Source organism: Salmo salar, chromosome ssa11, assembly GCF_905237065.1.
Source record: "Salmo salar chromosome ssa11, Ssal_v3.1, whole genome shotgun sequence".
Lineage (NCBI taxonomy): Eukaryota > Metazoa > Chordata > Actinopteri > Salmoniformes > Salmonidae > Salmo > Salmo salar.
The window spans coordinates 37,044,094-37,063,966 of NC_059452.1; the positions used below are offsets into that span (position 1 = coordinate 37,044,094).

The 19,873-nt window shown below is 44.5% G+C and overlaps 1 protein-coding gene and 1 pseudogene across 1 annotated transcript in view; both read right to left on the bottom strand.

Annotated features, from left to right (window-relative positions):
* minar1 (membrane integral NOTCH2 associated receptor 1) overlaps window positions 1-19,873 on the bottom strand; it is a 39,497-nt gene that overhangs the window by 13,601 nt on the left and 6,023 nt on the right. The window lies entirely within an intron of this gene.
* LOC106562589 (toll-like receptor 13) lies at window positions 7,444-9,390 on the bottom strand (annotated as a pseudogene).

The window sequence follows — 19,873 nt, forward strand, 5'->3', positions numbered from 1 at the left end:
CTCCTTTCATTTTACATTGTTACAGTGAGGGAAAAAAGTCTTTGATCCCCTGCTGATTTTGTACGTTTGCCCACTTACAAAGAAATGATCAGTCTATAATTTTAATAGTAGGTTTATTTGAACAGTGAGAGACAGAATAACAACAAAAAAAACAGAAAAACGCATGTCAAAAATGTTATAAATTGATTTGCATTTTAATGAGGGAAATAAGTATTTGACCCCTCTGCAAAACATGACTTAGTACTTGGTGGCAAAACCCTTGTTGGCAATCACAGAGGTCAGACGTTTTGTTGTAGTTGGCCACCAGGTTTGCACACATCTCAGGAGGGATTTTGTCCCACTCATCTTTGCAGATCTTCTCCAAGTCATTAAGGTTTCGAGGCTGACGTTTGGCAACTCGAACCTTCAGCTCCCTCCACAGATTTTCTATGGGATTAAGGTCTGGAGACTGGCTAGGCCACTCCAGGACCTTAATGTGCTTCTTCTTGAGCCAGTCCTTTGTTGCCTTGGCCGTGTGTTTTGGGTCATTGTCATGCTGGAATACCCATCCACGACCCATTTTCAATGCCCTGGCAGAGGGAAGGAGGTTCTCACCCAAGATTTGACAGTACATGGCCCCGTCAAATGATGCGGTGAAGTTGTCCTGTCCCCTTAGCAGAAAAACACCCCCAAAGCATGGGAGATGGTGTTCTTGGGGTCATAGGCAGCATTCCTCCTCCTCCAAACACGGCGAGTTGAGTTGATGCCAAAGATCTCCATTTTGGTCTCATCTGACCACAACACTTTCACCAGTTGTCCTCTGAATCATTCAGATGTTCATTGGCAAACTTCAGATGGGCATGTATATGTATTCTTCAGCAGGGGGACCTTGCGGGCGCTGCAGGATTTCAGTCCTTCACGGCGTAATGTGTTATCAATTGTTTTCTTGGTGACTATGGTCCCAGCTGCCTTGAGATCATTGACAAGATCCTCCCGTGTAGTTCTGGGCGGATTCCTCACCGTTCTCATGATCATTGCAACTCCACAAGGTGAGATCTTGCATGGAGCCCCAGGCCGAGGGATATTGACAGTTCTTTTGTGTTTCTTCCATTTGCGAATAATCGCACCAAATGTTGTCACCTTCTCACCAAGCTGCTTGGCGATGGTCTTGTAGCCCATTCCAGCCTTGTGTAGGTCTACAATCTTGTCCCTGACATCCTTGGAGAGCTCTTTGGTCTTGGCCATGGTGGAGAGTTTGGAATCTGATTGATTGATTGCTTCTGTGGACAGGTGTCTTTTATACAGGTAACAAGCTGCGGTTAGGAGCACTCCCTTTAAGAGTGTGTTCCTAATCTCAGCTCGTTACCTGTATAAAAGACACCTGGGAGCCAGAAATCTTTCTGATTGAGAGGGGGTCAAATACTTATTACCCTCATTAAAATGCAAATCAATTTATAACATTTTTTACATGCGTTGTTCTGGATTTTTTTGTTGTTATTCGTCTCTCACTGTTCAAATAAACCTACCATTAAAATTATAGACTGATCATTTCTTTGTCAGTGGGCAAACGTACAAAATCAGCAGGGGATCAAAGACTTTTCCCCCCCACTGTATGTCTGCAAGTCCCTCAAATGAACGATTGTCCTCTCCACTGACCAAGATAAACAACGTGAAGAACACATCACTCTACTGTGCAATCTATTGATTACATGTCTGGGCCAGTAAAGAAACAACACATTTACCACAAATACTCAATTCTTCATGAGTGTTTTTAGGCTCTTTACACCCCTCAATGCAGGGACGCATTGGGACTAGAAATTTCTAACACACTGGACCATTTTTTCCCTCAACGCCACCATTATTAGCCAAATAATAAGCATTTAGCGCAAAAACCCCAGACTAGCCCATCTGACATTTGCCTGAATTGCCCTATGGCCAGTCTGTCTGCATCAACATTAACAGCAATGGGTAACGCCAGCTATCAGAGTCATAGAAGTGACTCAAATCTATTCCTGTCTCTGGTTAATTGCTCATATATACATTGACAATGTGCCTTTGTCTCTGAATGTATAGGCTGCGACTGTACGTTCCAAATGGACGTCTCTCCAGCCATCTGGAGGGCTGCATTCAATGTTAATTGGAAGTTGATGAATACCGAGCTGTAGGGGGAGAACAGCACAGTGCACGTCTGGATTCAGGAATGCTCCTTCGCAGACAAATCGATGTGTGTTTGTATGTGTGTATGTGTGTGTGTGGTTTGTTTTGCCAAGTAAATCAGCTCTCAGCTCCTGATCACCCAGGCTCCTTGTCAATCGGGCTTATCTATCTGTGTGGTAGGTCTACTTAGAGGATATCTCTCAGCTGAGGTTAGTAGCTAGCTGTATCATCTAGGCAGTTGGGGATGATGGCCATGTTTATGGAATCATTCCAGAGACTGAAGAATGTCCTTCCTTCCTTCCTTCCTTCCTTCCTTCCTTCCTTCCTTCCTTCCTTCCTTCCTTCCTTCCTTCCTTCCTTCCTTCCTTCCTTGCTTCCTTGCTTCCTTCCTTCCTTCCTTCCTTCCTTCCTGCCTTCCTACCTAACTACCTACCTACCTACCTACCTGACTTACCTAATGAGAGTGACAAGCGAGATGAAAGCTTCAACACTGCCATCACACTTCTCACAATGTTGTTTTGGCACCCTAACCTGACATCCTTATTAACATTCAGGAGTTATACGAGTCTTGCAGAGGCTCTGCTCTGGTGACGGGGAGGGGAGAGGAGGGAGGGAAAGAGAGAGTGGAGAGGGAGATTTCTGATCTGAATGGGAGGGGAGAGGGAGGATCAGGGGACTGCTTGGTTGAAAGAGATGGCGAGGCAGTGGAGAGGGAGGCAGGAGAGGGGAGACCGGGGAGTAGATGGAGGTGAGATTGAGAGAGAAGAACAGAAGGAGGAGAAAGAGAGTGGGGGGGTGGAGCAGAGGATGGAGGCAAGGAGCAAAGAGGAGAGGGGAGGGAGAGAGCAAAGAGGAGAGGGGAGGGAGGGAGCAAAGAGGAGAGGAGAGGAGAGGAGAGGGAGGGAGGGAGGGAGGGAGCAAAGAGGAGAGGGAGGGAGGGAGGGAGGGAGGGAGGGAGGGAGGGAGGGAGGGAGGGAGGGAGGGAGGGAGGGAGGGAGGGAGGGAGGGAGGGAGGGAGGGAGGGAGGGAGGGAGGGAGGGAGGGAGGGAGGGAGGGAGCAAAGAGGAGAGGGAGGGAGGGAGCAAAGAGGAGAGGGGAGGAGAGGAGAGAACAGAGGGGAGTTTGGGTAGAAAGGAAAGGGAGAGTCAGGGAGGAGAGAGGGAGGGAGAGGAGCTATAAGAACATGGGACTGCTGATAAGACAGAGGGGGTATGGCTGGGCTTCAAAGGCCACTGATCAGATGGACTAACCTTTACTGTGGGTCTGCATCTGACCTCTCTCTCAGGACCCTCTCTCTAGTCACACGGACACAACAGTACTGCAAAAAACAAAACCTCTTCTAACATTAAATATGAATATACCAAAGTATCCCCTGGCGTGTTGGATACAGTTTCTACACAATATGAATGTGTGATGATATGCCATATTGGGAATGAAGAAGACTATGACTGAAACTGTTTAAATTGGGGGGGGGGAGTGGAACTATCATGGAAAATAAATGTATTCACATTGCTGTGGATAAATGTATTGTATTCACATTGCTGTGGATACATGTACTGTATTCACATTGCTGTGGATAAATGTATTGTATTCACATTGCTGTGGATACATGTACTGTATTCACATTGCTGTGGATAAATGTACTGTATTCATATTGCTGTGGATAAATGTATTGTATTCATATTTCTGTGGATAAATGTATTGTATTCATATTGCTGTGGATACATGTACTATATTGATATTGCTGTGGATAAATGTATTGTATTCATATTTCTGTGGATAAATATATTGTATTCATATTTCTGTGGATAAATGTATTGTATTCATATTTCTGTGGATAAATGTATTGTATTCATATTGCTGTGGATAAATGTATTGTTGTCACGGTTGTCGTTGGGAAAGGAGGACCAAAATGCAGCAGGTATGTGGTTGCTCATCTTGAACTTTTATTACCTGAAAATAAACATCAAAACGAACTCACGATCAACGAAACAGTCTTCTCAGGCTCACACACACGCTAGACAAGAAACAATCTCCCACAAAACCTACACCAAACAATTACCCATATATAGGACTCTCAATCAGAGGCAACGAGGAAGCACCTGCCTCCAATTGAGAGTCCCAACCCCCCCATTAACCTAACATAGAAATAGTCACTCGACTAAACATAGAAATACCTAAACATAGAACATAAACCAAAACCCGGAAATAATAAATCAAACGCCCTTCAACAAACACACCACCCCGAACCACATAAAACAAATACCCTCTGCCACGTCCTGACCAAACTACAATAACAATTAACCCTTATACTGGCCAGGACGTGACAGTACCCCCCTCCCTAAAGGTGCTAACCCCGGAAGCACCTCAAGAATAACGAAAACCCCAAACAACAACAAAAAATCCCCCTAAACTAAAGGGAGGGAAGGGAGGGTGGCTGCCGTCACCGACGGCACTTGTGCAACACCCCCCCTCCCCAACCCACCTATGCAGGTGGTGGTTCAGGCTCCAGCCTATTGTCCTCCAGAGGGCCGACCGACCCGATCAGCCTCGGACCGTAGGCAGACTCCCCCTGCTCCGGATCATGGGCAGACCTCCTCCTCTCCACCCTGTATGCAGACTCATCAATTATACAGTTAATCAAAATTCCTTTTAAATTGTCAGGCTTACTCAGTTCAGGGTTGCTGCTAAACTCCCTTGGTTTTGGGTCATCGGCAGACTCTGGGCAGATGGGCCGCTCTGGCTGATCCTGGCCGATGGGCCGCTCTGGCTGATCCTGGCCGATGGGCCGCTCTGGCTGATCCTGGCCGATGGGCCGCTCTGGCTGATCCTGGCCGACGGGCCGCTCTGGCTGATCCGGGCCGTCGGGCCGCTCTGGCTGATCCGGGCCGTCGGGCCGCTCCGGCTGATCCGGGCCGTCGGGCCGCTCCGGCTGATCCGGGCAGTCGGGCCGCTCCGGCTGATCCGGGCCGTCGGGCCGCTCCGGCTGATCCGGGCAGTCGGGCCGCTCCGGCTGATCCGGGCAGTCGGGCCGCTCCGGCGTCTCCGGGCAGTCGGGCCGCTCCGGCGTCTCCGGGCAGTCGGGCCGCTCCGGCGTCTCCGGGCAGTCGGGCCGCTCCGGCGACTCCGGGCAGACGGGCCGCTCCGGCGACTCCGGGCAGACGGGCCGCTCCGGCGACTCCGGGCAGACGGGCCGCTCCGGCGACTCCGGGCAGACGGGCAGCTCTGGCGACTCCTGACTGAGCCGACGCACTGAAAGCCTGGTGCGTGGTGCTGGTACTGGGGTTATCAGCTTGGGAACACGCACCTCCAGGCTAGTGCGGGGAGCGGGAACAGGACGAGTCGGACTGGGCTGACGCACTTGAAGCCTGGTGCTGGACGTGCCAGACTGGGAACACGCACCTCCAGGCTAGTGCGGGGAGTGGGAACAGGACGAGTCGGACTGGGCTGACGCACTTCCGGGTCCGCACGAGAGACAGGAACTGGAAACACCGGGCTATGGAGGCGCACAGGCGGTCTTGATCTTACCTCCTGCACAACCCGTCCTGGCTGGAAGGAACTAGTAGCCCTGTACGAGCGCGGTGCTCGTACAGGGCGGACTGGGCTGTGCAGGGGCCTGATGGTTGCCGTGCGTAGAGCGGGAGTTGGGTAGCCTGGTCCTAGGAGGCGTACCGGCGACCAGATGCGCTGCGCAGGCATCCTCCTACCAGGCTGGATGCCCACTCTAGCACGGCACCTGCGAGGGGCTGGAATAAGTCGCACCGGACTGTGCGTGCGTATGGGCGAGATTGTGCGCTCTTCCGCGAAACATGGAGCCCTCCACTCCATACGCTCCTCCATATAATCACGGGATGCTGGCTTCTGGCTCTTCTTTGGCCTAGCCAAACTACCCGTGTGCCCCCCCCCAAAAAAATTATTGGGGGTGCCTCTCATGCTTTATCGGCGTGTACAAGGCCTCGTACCTCCGCCTCTCCGCCTTGGCTGCCTCGATTTCCTCCCGTGGGCGACGGTATTCCCCAGCCTGGTGCCAAGGTCCAGCCCCGTCCAGAACTTCCTCCCAGGTCCATTTCTTCCACCAGTCCATCTCGAAATCCCCTTGCTCCTTACTCTGCTGCTTGGTCCATTTGTGGTGGGAGATTCTGTCCGGTTGTCGTTGGGAAAGGAGGACCAAAATGCAGCAGGTATGTGGTTGCTCATCTTGAACTTTTATTAACTGAAAATAAACATCAAAATAACAAAATGAACTCACGATCAACGAAACAGTCTTCTCAGGCTCACACACGCTAGACAAGAAACAATCTCCCACAAAACCTACACCAAACAATTACCCATATATAGGACTCTCAATCAGAGGCAACGAGGAAGCACCTGCCTCCAATTGAGAGTCCCAACCCCTCCATTAACCTAACATAGAAATACACTCACTCGACTAAACATAGAAATACCTAAACATAGAACATAAACCAAAACCCGGAAATAATAAATCAAACGCCCTTCAACAAACACACCACCCCGAACCACATAAAACAAATACCCTCTGCCACGTCCTGACCAAACTACAATAACAATTAACCCTTATACTGGCAAGGAACTGCTCATTTAGACTATATTACAATCAATACCCAGGTCTAGAATTACACTCAAAATGTGAGCAGGACAATACTGTGGTGCTGATGTGTTGCCCATCACCCGCAGGCAGCCCTGCAATGGTCTACCCCCAACTCTATAAGCCTGGTAAATATATAATAACTCCATTATACCTACAGTAATTTAACATTGTCTTATTACTGTGTGGAAGCTACTGGAGTACATTCCACAGCAGTAAGTGCCGTGTGGAGAATTGAAGAGAAAGTCAAAGTTGTGAGCCAGGCTTGGTTGTATGGCACCAGTGTACAGGTATACTAGATTCCTCAAATGGTTTCTGAGCTGATTCAGAGTGTCAGAAACAACTGGTTACCCTCCATCTGGGCAATATGCCAACAGAGGTAAGAAGAGAAGAGAGAGAGTGAAAGATGAATCTTTTTGAGTGATGGTTTATCTGTGGCATTTGGAAATGGCTACGATTGATAGTGAGTCATGGTAATGATGTAATAAGGAGCTGAAGGGAGCCATGCCTTCTCTTCCTGGGTTCTATAGAATTAGGAATAAAAGTTTATAGCTAGTCAAAAACAAAGTTCGCATAAAAAGCAAGATGACAAATGTATTTGACATTTTATTTTCAAAGCGTTTTTCATCACAAAGACTCAAAAGGTGGTTTATATAAAGCTTTCGCTTACACTTAACAATTTCAAGAATATTAACTCTTACACCTAAAACCTAACATTTTAAAGTTCCAGAAAGCTAGAGAACTAGGAGAACATAACAAGTAAATAAGTCAAACATTTCATCATAAATTCATCATCAAATAGCACACATAATATATTTCATAATACATTTCATTTTACATTTCATCATAAAGTTTATTGTAGATTTGCATAAACTACATTTCTGATTTCAAACATTGCCAGTTGTCAATTATATTCAGTAGGGTAAATCTAGAACAAAGTCTGACGGTTGATTGGGATCTTTTTATAATAGTTTTTTTTACTATATTTCTTTGCCATGTTTGGATGAAATAGCACCTTTTCATTTAGAAACGTTACATTTAGTTAGTCATTATCATTTTCTATCCACCCAGGACAGGATGGGGTTCTCTTCAGCAAGGCAGTCCCTGGTCTCCAGAGCCACCCGGAGTTTCTGCCAGAAGACTCCAGTGTGCTCCCCAGCTCTGGGCCAGCTCAGGTAGGTAGGTCTCTTCACCAGCTTTCTCATCCGGTGGAAGGGGGAGAGCTGCTGGTCTGGGACCTCCTCCAGAAACACCAGGATCAGAACGTCCTTCTGCTCATCAAACAGACGGAAGCTGGCCACCTGGATCTCCCAGGAGCACCACTCACTCTCCAGGTAGCGACGGCTGATCACGCAGATGGTCTTGCGGCTCCCGTAGATGGCGTCTGTGATGTTGTCTACGATGGGTTTGCCTGGCCGGAAGTCACGGTGATGCAGACACAGCTTCCAGCCTTGTTTCCCTCCAGCTCTGGCAGAAGTTCCCTCAGGACCCAGGGCTCATCGTGGCCATTGTAGGAGACGAAGGCATCATACTGATGAGTCACACGGACATTCCTCCGCTTTGTGTCATAGAGATAAGCCTGAAAGAGATAGTAGGCATAGACCACCTGCCATCTCAGGAGATGGTAGATAAAGGACCCCAGCAAGGTTAAGAGGACCAGAGAAGTGGAGGAGATGAAGTAGAAGAATCCTATATCTACTGAACAGAAGTGGGTGTCAAGGTCCAACAGTTTGGTACCTCCTAGATTGACCAGATAGTTGCAGGTAAAGTCATAAGCATCAACAACCTGCGTTTGGTTTTCTGTTGTCACCCACTGGATAAACCAAGCATTGCTGCAGTCACAGGTGAAAGTCTTGTCTTGCAGGTCCTAGTAAACTAAAGCAGGTAAAGAACGTATCATTGTCTCACTGACTACTGTAAAGTCATTCTTTCTTACCTGTAAGTAACTGAGTTGAGTGAGGTTGGCTCCTATGAGAAAATCTAAAGACTGAAGTTGGGCTTTTAACAGGTATAGCCTGTTGAGTCGAGGGATCGGGTGAAACAACTCCTTGCTCAGGGTTGTGAACTCATTCAGGCTGATGTCAAGGGACCACAACTGTGGTATGTGGATGAATGTGTCTGGGTGAAAGGACTTAATGTTAAGACTCCTTGCGCTGAATGCCAATAAATATTTCAGACCATGAAGAAAGTTGGATGGTATATTCAACATTCCAAAGGGATGCTGAGCGGAGATGATCAGGATCTTGAGAGACGGCAGAAGAGAAAAGGGTGGGGATTTAAGTTCACCATAATGTAGATATTTAATACGATTCAAACTCAAATCAAGTGTTTCTAAGGCTGTCAGTCCTCTGAACATAGTGGCCCTAATGTTTATTTTATTCATTCTATTCGATGCCAAATGAAGCATTTTAAGATTGACCAAACCCTGAAAGGCCCCATCTTCCACAGTGTCAATTTGGTTGTCAAATAAAATCAACGTTTTGAGGGATTGTAAGCTTTTAAAGTCTCCTTTATGGATAGTTCTTAGCATATTGCCTCCCAATTGCAAGTTTTCTAGTTTTTGCAAACAATTCTTAAAAACATAACGTAAAGATGGGATACTGTTTCTTCCCAGATCTAGGAGTTTTAAGTCCTGCAAATCTTGAAAAACATTGCCTTTAATGTCAGTGATTTCATTGTTAGTCCTGTCAGATTGGCAAAATCAAATGAGCCTAGTTTATTGATGGTATTGTATCTGAGATCCAAGATTGTCAGAGATTGGATATTATGAGTGGCATTTGGCACAGAAGAAAGCCTATTGTTACTTAGATCTAGAGTAGTCAGTTGCTTCATTGAGCTGAATGACTGATGAGAAGGATGAGTAAGAGCCAATTAACACAAAGTTTGGTCCAATTTCTTCTCAAGCTTCTTATGTTCCACCAATGGACCGTTTTCTGAGTATATACTTCTTAGACAATAATCAGAAGACAACAGACTCACAAGTTATATGTCTCTCCCTCCAGCATATATTGCCATGAAATACAGAAGCATTCCATCACCTCAAGACGACTCAGTTTAACTTCCAGTCTCCAAAGACCACTCCCCGCCGTTTCACTTCCCTTTGATCCCTGTGTATTTGTATCTAAGTTGGCTGGACTAGTTTGGAGTGTATGTGTAGTCCCAGATACATTTCAAATGTGTTATGTACAAAACTTGCCTTGTTACCCAAACTCCTTGCTCCAGTCAAACGCTACGCCACGCCCACGTAATGAGTCGGGATGGAAATCCATTCAGTCTGATTGGTGGCAGAAACCGATGGGTTGGGCCAGAGACAGAATATGCATTGCTAAAGCGGCATTTAGAAAATGTGTCATTGTCTTTGAAACTGATTGGTTAGAGATGATCCAATTGCTGATTACTTTGTTTTGTACAAAACCCACTCATTTTGACATCACCACAAATGCCTTCAGTGATGGCAGCCTCAGACTGAAGTATGTAACAAATGATAGAGCAGCGGAAGAATTCAGTTTGTGTGTCAGGCAAGTAGAAAATTCACAAATTCACACTCTACAGCCCTGGGACACAGGCTCACAAACTCTGACCTAACTCTGACCTAACCTTCAACCCAAGCACTCCATTCTGCCACCTCTGGTCTCTTGGCCCTCCCACCCATACGGGAAGGTGGCTCCCGCTCAGCCCAGTCCAAGTTCTCCTCGGTCCTGGCACCCCAATGGTGGAACCAGCCTTCCCCTGAAGCTAGGACAGCAGAGTCCCTGCCCATCTTCTGAAAACATCAGAAACCCTACCTCTTCAAATAGCATCTTAAATAATCCCTGAATCTGCATGACATGAGCTGCCCTTGCGCTCTCTCCCAACTTGGATAGAAAGTTGTCTATTAATGCCAAAAAAGTAAATCCACCGTCGAAACACTAGCTTACTAGGGATTGTTTCATTATGCAGTGTACAATCTATAGCTATAATGTATACCGTATTTAGCTGCCATTTAAACACTTTTTATAAAAATGACATCAAATAGCCTTCGCAATGAGGAATAAAAGATGACATGGAATAGCCTAGCAATTAGGAATAAAAGTAGTCGTTTTAAGGACAAATTCAGCCACTATTTATTGTTGAACTCAGCCGGTAACAGCTTACATAAATGGGCTGCAAGGTCAATTACATTAAATCAAATTAATTCCAACTTGAGAACCTCCCCTGGTGTCCTGAAGTCCTTTTTTTGTGTGTACATTTTTTCACCACGGCCTGTAGGTTCAAGGTGCGAGCCCGACTGTTTTCTATACTGAGTATTGTCAACCCAGACAGTCTTTCCTGAGACATTGAGCATTATATGTCCATTGCACTGCACACAATTGAAACTTAGTCTTGAATGATGCATGCCAAGATACATTATACTAGAGATAAGGGACTGTTGATATATGCAACCACACATCTCAAACGCCGGTTCACCAGTATAAACAAAATTGCAAACCGTTTGTTGTTGTTGTTGAGCTGTCCAGTATCCAGACGACCTGTCCCCAGAGCTTCCTATACAGTTAATCTCTTTCCATAACTTGTTGAGGCCGGCAAATAAGGAGAATGAGAGGCTCAATTAAAGATGTTGCAGAACTGCTGTATTTGAAGCACCACTTCCTTCTGCCCAGTTTCCCTGATGTTGCTAGGGCAATCAAGCTGTTTTTTACCGTCCCTGTAACTGTCGCTTCTGTGGAGAGATCGTTTTCTAAACTAAAACTTTCAGTCAGTTAATGTTAAATGTATTATTTTTCAAGGCCTGAGGCACTTTTTCAGTCATATTCCTGAAGTCCAAGAAACAAACACTTAACTTCCTAGTACATATGGAAATTAAAAATGTTTATGAATGTCTTTTTGGAGGGTTACTGTCAAAATTATTTATATATTTATTAAATTATTAGACATCGATGACATTTTTACATTTACATCTTAGTCATTTAGCAGACGCTCTTATCCAGAGTGACTTACAGTAGTGAATGCATACATTTCATACATTTTTTTCTTCTCCGTACTGGTCCCCCGTGGTAATCGAACCCACAACCCTGGCATTGCAAACACCATGCTCTACCAACTGAGCCACACGGGACCACCAACCGAGCCACACGGGATGACAGGCGCATGGGCCCCCAGAGCTGTGTCCGGTACTCAAGTGATGCTAGCTTAGCTACCTAGCATGCTAGCTCATTGCTAGCATATATAGCTACTGTCTAAGCTATTGAATATTTTGTAGATTTTCATCTACTGTATATACACTACATATAACAATTAACATAGCACGTTGCTATCACCTTATTACCGCTATGTAAAATATGTTATTTATGTCCTTCTTTCATAGAAACCACTTGTACTAGTCCCCTCGTACATCTGTCTCCTACTGGTCATTACCAAGCCTTCTAATGGAGACGCCGGGATGATTATATCTATATTTAACCCGCACCTCTTTTGGAGACCACCACCAGTTGGTGGCACTCTTTTTCATATTAGAAACAGGTTATCAAATCACTTCATGTTGATGTTATTGCAAACGAAATGTGTTAACCTTGTGTGAAACTTCTGGTAGGGTTTAATTAAGACGAACTCTGATTCTTTAGGGAGGACAAAGAGTTTGTATTGACAGTCACCTAGGTATTATTAGAATGTAATGACAGCATAATGACAGCATATTGTAGCTTTTGATCTATTCCATAAGGGTTCCAGAGTCATCAGACAGATGAGTACAGACAGCCGTTTTGCTTCCTGAAGTAAGACAATGGTGTACGTGTTAAGTCCCAACACATGGAAACTGACTGAGGAATTTGCTCATTCAGACTCTACTTTGGGAAGTGAAATATTTCTCCACGTGACCCTGGGTTTGGAATGGGGTCAAACAGAGGAACTAACTAACAAGGTGAGGGAGGGATTTGTATCATGAATAGACTTTTAACCTTTCACATCCCTCCAAAACATTTACTGAAGTAGCTGCAGCTTAGAATTCTTATTTCAAAGGCACAAAACTTTCAACATTCAACCACCCATTTCCACTGTAGAGAAAGTGATTTTAAACTACTTTTATGGAAAAGGCCAGGTGTCTTTGTTATACAAAATATATGTTGCCAACTCCCAAGAATCCTGACAGGGAAAAAGACTACCTTCACTTCAAAGAATAAATGACAGAACGTTAATATACAATTCAAACCTCCGCGGTGCACCTGTCAGTGCTCATGAAGCAAAGAATATGATGAAATGGAGTGACTCAGGAGTGTTGGGCACATGAATAAAGTTGGAGGTCAGGGAAGGTGGAAGCAATACGGTGGGAAACGTATATCCAGTCTTTTGACCTATCAGATTAAGATATTTGACTTCCTCTTTTAACCCAACTCCTCCTAAAGACACATACACAGGTTTTGGAAAGGTGTGGGGGCTCCCACACCAGGCGCCCAGGGAGCTAATTGTTGTGGGGGGTTGAGTGCCTTTCTCAAGGGCACAATGGCAGGCAATGGCATCTAGGATTAGATACCAGCAACCCTCTGGTTGCCAGCTCACTTGCTGCCAGACTTTTCCCATCGGACACGTGATACGAACTGGTAATCCTCTGGCTGCTGGCTCGCCTCTCTAACCACTAGGCTACCTGCCGCCCCAACTAAGAAAAAAATGAGAGAGAAAGACAGAGAGACAGACAGAGACAGACAGAGAGACAGAGAGACAGACAGACAGACAGACAGACAGACAGACAGACAGACAGACAGACAGACAGACAGACAGACAGACAGACAGACAGACAGACAGACAGACAGACAGACAGACAGACAGACAGACAGACAGACAGACAGACAGACAGACAGAGAGACAGAGAGACAGAGACAGACAGAGAGACAGAGACAGAGACAGAGAGAGGCAACTCATGTAGATGGAGAGGGCATGCATGCTAGGCAGTTATCCATTCAGTGATCAAAAAGATGCATACGCAGCACAGGGCTTGTAGAATGACAGCTCGAGGTCGAGACCCATTTCAATTAACATCCGCTCCATTTGGCTTCGCAGGGAAAGGTCACTGAGAATGACTAGTCAGTATTACACCTGCAAACTGACATTTCAACATGCTGTTTAAAAGCCCCTTAACCCCAGGGAAGGGAAGGGAGGTGGTAGAAGAGGGTGCCCATTGGCACAGATCTAGGTTCCGCGTGACCTTCACCTAATCTAAACCATGAAGGGGAAATATAAATCTGACCTTAAATCATCAGAGTCTATGGACAAGTTCATTTCTTCTCCCATGGGAAGGGGGTGGGGGGGTTTGAAGAAATTCTCAGGAAAGGAATCTATTGTAATTCACATGCCTGAGAATTAGTTCCCATTATATAAAAACCAACAATAATCACAAAACAGTCATTTACAAACGGATAATTGTTCACAAACAGACCCTATTACCTCTGTCTGTATAACAGCAGTAGACCTACGATATGGCACTCTGATCCATGTAAATCTCACAACAGACTACCTTACAGACTTCCTTGTTAGCGTGTCACCTCCTGCTCTACTGTATATTTGGATGCCAGCTGTTTATCTGCTAAGCCTGAAATGGCTCTGGTCCCTTCCCCTTGACGAATGATGAATGGTGAGAGTGCTAACTTGAGAGTTCATAAACGCCCCCAAGGAGAAGGATTCAGCCCACAATCCCTTGCCTCTTGTGGTCCTAAATTGACAGTATTAATCTCTCCTCTCATTGGAGAGATTGGTAGAATGCGTGTCATTTCTTTCTGTGAGACGGAAGGGGGATCTGGGTTAGGTATAATTTAGCTCCACTGACGTCTGTGACCCAACTATAGCATCAAATCCTGCCGTCGAGCCAATTGCCTGTCTCCTTCGTGTGTGTTTGCGTGTGTGTGTTTGCGTGTATGCGTGCGTGCATGAAATGTGTGTGTGTGCGTGCGTGTGAGATTTGAGGAAGGGAAGCGAGGGAAATGATATCCTTTTCATAGCAACTGTTTAATTAACACTATTGAATCTCTAGACATTTGTGACAGTACTTCTATGACATCCCGTCTCTGTCTACATGTACATAGGAGATAATGACTTGTATACTTTACATACCGTAAAACTTTATTAATAGCCACGGGCATTTATTTGCTTAAATCACTGAACACAACCGCTGCTTATTAGAGACAGGTGTCTATTTGAGCCTGGCGTCTATTTCCTTAATGTATACATCTTTTGCTCAATAAAATGTTGAAAAGACAATGATGTTGCTCTCCTTTATCTTCTTTTGCATAATCTTTACAGTACTCACTGAAGTTTACTCATAAGCAATTGACTTAAACCTGGCATTTATTAGAAACAGGTGTTTATGTACTGAAGTATATAGTAGACTGCATTTGAATTACTGTTACAGTGCAATTTGGGTTGTTAATTGGATTCGTTCAGACATTTCTTGATTTCTTGTTGTTTTTATTTATTTATTTATTATCATTTGTGTACTTGTTTGACATTTTACTAAATTGTTAGGAGCTAGAAACATAAGCATTTCTCTGAACCCACTATAATTAATTAAGAAGGCCCGAGGAGGTGTGGTATATGGCCAATATACCACGGCTAAGGGCTGTTCTTAAGTACGACGCATCACAGAGTGCCTGGATACAGCCCTTAGCCGTGGTATACTGGCCATATATCACAAACCCCTGAGGTGCCTTATTGCTATTATAAACTGGTTACCAAAGTAATTAGAGCAGTAAAAATAAATGTTTTGACATACTCGTGGATTACGGTCTGATATACCATGGCTGTCAGCCAATCAGCATTCAGGGCTCGAACCAACCAGTTTATAACATCTGCTAAACTGTGTACGCAACCAATAAACTTTGATTTGATTTGAAATATGTGCTTATGCCAGGCTATTAAAAGGGACAGGTGGCTATTTAAGACTTAATTGAAGTTTTACAGTTTATGTTTGTATGGCTTGGTTGTCATAGTCCTCGGGTTTTCAAAAATGCAATGTCCTCAAAATGCCACGTGATTATACAGTGTGAGACATGGTACAGCTAATGTTCTATGTGTATGATGCCATTCCATTGTGACGCTCCAGCCATTATTATGAGCCGTCCTCTCCTCAGCAGCCTCCACTGGTGTAGTTAAGGGTAGTTATTATGAGCCATCCTCTCCTCAGCAGCCTCCACTGGTGTAGTTAAGGGTAGTTATTATGAGCCATCCTCTCCTCAGCAGCCTCCACTGGTGTAGTTAAGGGTAGTTATTATGAACCGTCCTCTCCTCAGCAGCCTCCACTGGTGTAGTTAAGGTGTAGTTAAGGGTAGTTATTATGAGCCATCCTCTCCTCAGCAGCCTCCACTGGTGTAGTTAAGGGAGGTTATTATGAGCCATCCTCTCCTCAGCAGCCTCCACTGGTGTAGTTAAGGGTAGTTATTATGAGCCGTCCTCTCCTCAGCAGCCTCCACTGGTGTAGTTAAGGGTAGTTATTATGAGCCGTCCTCTCCTCAGCATCCTCCACTGGTGTAGTTAAGGGTAGTTATTATGAGCCGTCCTCTCCTCAGCAGCCTCCACTGGTGTAGTTAAGGGTAGTTATTATGAGCCGTCCTCTCCTCAGCAGCCTCCACTGGTGTAGTTAAGGGTAGTTATTATGAGCCGTCCTCTCCTCAGCAGCCTCCACTAGTGTAGTTAAGGGTAGTTATTATGAGCCGTCCTCTCCTCAGCAGCCTCCACTGGTGTAGTTAAGGGTAGTTATTATGAGCCGTCCTCTCCTCAGCAGCCTCCACTGGTGTAGTTAAGGGTAGTTATTATGAGCCGTCCTCTCCTCAGCAGCCTCCACTGGTGTAGTTAAGGGTAGTTATTATGAGCCATCCTCTCCTCAGCATCCTCCACTGGTGTAGTTAAGGGTAGTTATTATGAGCCATCCTCTCCTCAGCAGCCTCCACTGGTGTAGTTAAGGGTAGTTATTATGGGCCATCCTCCCCTCAGCAGCCTCCACTGGCACTCATTTACTGTAAGTGGCTCTGGATAAGAGCGTCTGCTAAACGACTAACAGATCCTTCAGAACGTATTCACACCCCTTGACGTTTTCCAGATTTTGTTGTCTGACAGCCTTAATATAAAATTGATTACATTTAGATTGTGTGTCACTGATCTACACATAATACCTCATAATCACTAGTGGTTCTGGGGGGGGGGGCAGTGCCCCTGTGACAAAAATATTGGACCCCCTTGTGGCCCCCCTAAATGTGGAGTATGAAATAATTTTTACATAACATATTTTTGCTATCGTTCTTTTTGTACATCCGTTAGACAGTGGCAACGATGATGATTATGAACATGGTCTTTTGCCTGCTAATGCCTGCAATGCAGTGAAGAAAACGATATGACAACAATAACGTCTAATGTAACTGGCCCCTCTAACAATACAACTGGCCCCAGCTTGGCCCCCCCAGTTGAAATGGTCTTGAACCGCCACTGCTCATAATGTCAAAGTGGAATTTAGTTTTCATAATTTTTTTTACACACATAAAAAATGAAAAGCTGAAATGTTTTGAGTCAAAAAGTATTCAACACCTTTGTTATGACAAGCCTAAATAAGTTCAGGAGTAAACATTTGCTTAACAAATCTCATAATAAGTTGCATGGACTCACACTTAACTTGATTTGTGAATGACTACCCCATTTTCCAATGCCTCACAAAGAAGGGCACTGATTGGTAGATTGGTAAAAATAATAAAGCAGACACTGAATATCCTTTGCGCATGGTAAAGCTGTTCATTCGGCTTTGGATAGTGTATCAATACAAAGATACAGACGTCCTTCCAAACTGAGTTGCCAGAGAGAAATAAAACCACTCAGGGATTTCACCTTGAGGCTAATGGTGATTTTAAAACAGTTACAGAGTTTAATGGCTGTGATAGGAGAAAACTGAGGATGGATCAACAACATTGTAGTTACTCCAAAATACTAACCAAAATGACAGAGTGAAATGAAGGAAGCCTGTACAGAATAAAAACATATTCCAAAGCATGCATCTTGTTTTCAAAGTAATACTGCAAAGAATGTGTCAAAATAATTAACTTTTTGTCCTGAATATGAAATGTTATATTTGGGGCAAATCCAACATAACACATCACTGGGTACCACTTTCCATATTTTCAAGCATGGTGGTGGCTGCATCATGTTATGGGTGTGCTTGTCGTCAGCAAGGACTGGGGAGTTTTTCAGCATAAAAATAAACAAAATGTAGCTAAGCACAGGCAAAATCCTAGAGGAAAACCTGGCTCAGTCTGCTTTCCAACAGACACAGAGACAAATTCACCTTTCAGCAGGACAATAACCCAAAAAATAGAAGGCCAAATCTAAACTTCCAAGACAAGGCCAAATCTACACTACCAAGACGACATTGGATGTTCCTGAGTGGCCTACTTACAGTTATGACTTAAATCTGTGTCACGTCCTGACCATAGTAAGAGTAGGTCAGGGCGTGACAGGGGGTGTTTTTTCTATGTTTCTATGTTGAAGTTCTAGTTTTGTATTTCTATGTTGGGTTTTGTTTGGGATGATCTCCAATTAGAGGCAGCTGGTCCTCGTTGTCTCTAATTGGAGATCGTACTTAAGTAGGGGTTTTTCCACCTGGGTTTTGTGGGTGATTAACCTGTCGAGGTATAGGGGGCAGTATTTTCGTGCCCAGAGTAAACTGCCTAATACTCGGGCCCAGAGTCAAATATTTGCATATTATTAGTAGATTTGGATAGAAAACACTATGAATATTCTAAAACTTTTTGAATGATGTCTGTGAGTATAACAGAACTCATATGGCAGGCAAAAACCTGAGAAGAATCCAACCAGGAAGTGGGAAATCTGATGCTTGTAGTCTTTTCAAGTCATTGCCTATCTAACACACAGTGACTTAGGGTTCATTTTGCACTTCCTAAGGCTTCCACTACATGTCAACAGTCTTTAGAACCTAGTTTCAGGCTTTTGCGGTGAACACAGAGCAAACAAGAAGGCCGGGAAGTTGGTGACTCAGAAAATGACATGAGTTTTGTGGCGCGCGTTCACGTGATGAGGTAGCTGTGTTCCATAACGTTTTTCAAGACATTGGAATCGTCCGGTTGGAATATTATTGAAGTTTTATGTTAAAAAGGCCCTAAAGATTGATGCTATACAACGTTTGACATGTTTCAACTAACGTAAATATAACTTTTTTTGACTTTTCATCGTGAAATTTTGGGCGAGCTTCCTACATTTGGAGTAGCTTACTGAACGCGCAAACAAGGAGGTATTTGGACATAAATTATGGACTTTATCGAACAAAACAACATTTATTGTGGACCTGGAAGTGCATTCTGATGAAGATCAAAGGTAAGTGAATATTTATAATGCTATTTATGATTTTAGATGACTCCAAAATGGCGGGTATCTGTATTGCCTGTTGTATTTTTCTGAGCGCTGTACTCAGATTATTGCAAAGTGTGCTTTCCCCGTGAAGCTTTATTGAAATCTGTCACAGCGGTTGCATTCAGGAGATGTTTATCTATAATTCTTTGAATAACAGTTTAATATTGTACTCAACGTTTATGATGAGTATTTTTGTAAATTGTTGTGCCGATTCACCGGCAGTTTTTGAGGAAAAATATTTTCTGAACATCACGCGCCAATGTAAAATGGGTTTTTTGGATATAAATATGAACTTTATCGAACAAAACATACATGTATTGTGTAACCTTGCGTCCTAGGAGTGTCATCTGATGAAGATCGTCAAAGGTTAATGTTTAATTTTAGCTGTATTTATGGTTTTTATGACCCTTCTCCTGCTTGGAAAATGGCTGTGTGTCATAATCTTCTCCTTCATCTGAAGATATCTCGAAGTCAGAGTCAGACCAAAATGCAAGCGGGATGTGGATACTCACCTTTTAATGTAAAGAATAAAGAATACACGAAAAAACAATAAACACGAACGACTTCAGACAGGCCAACAGGCTATACATACAAAAAGACTAGCAGTGTTAGCACAACCACCCACAAACCCAAGTGACAAACATACTCCTAATTATATGACTCCCAATCAGGAACAACGATCACCAGCTGTCCCTGATCGGGAGCCACACAGACCCACATAGAAATACAACACCCAGAACACACATACACAGACATACTCTG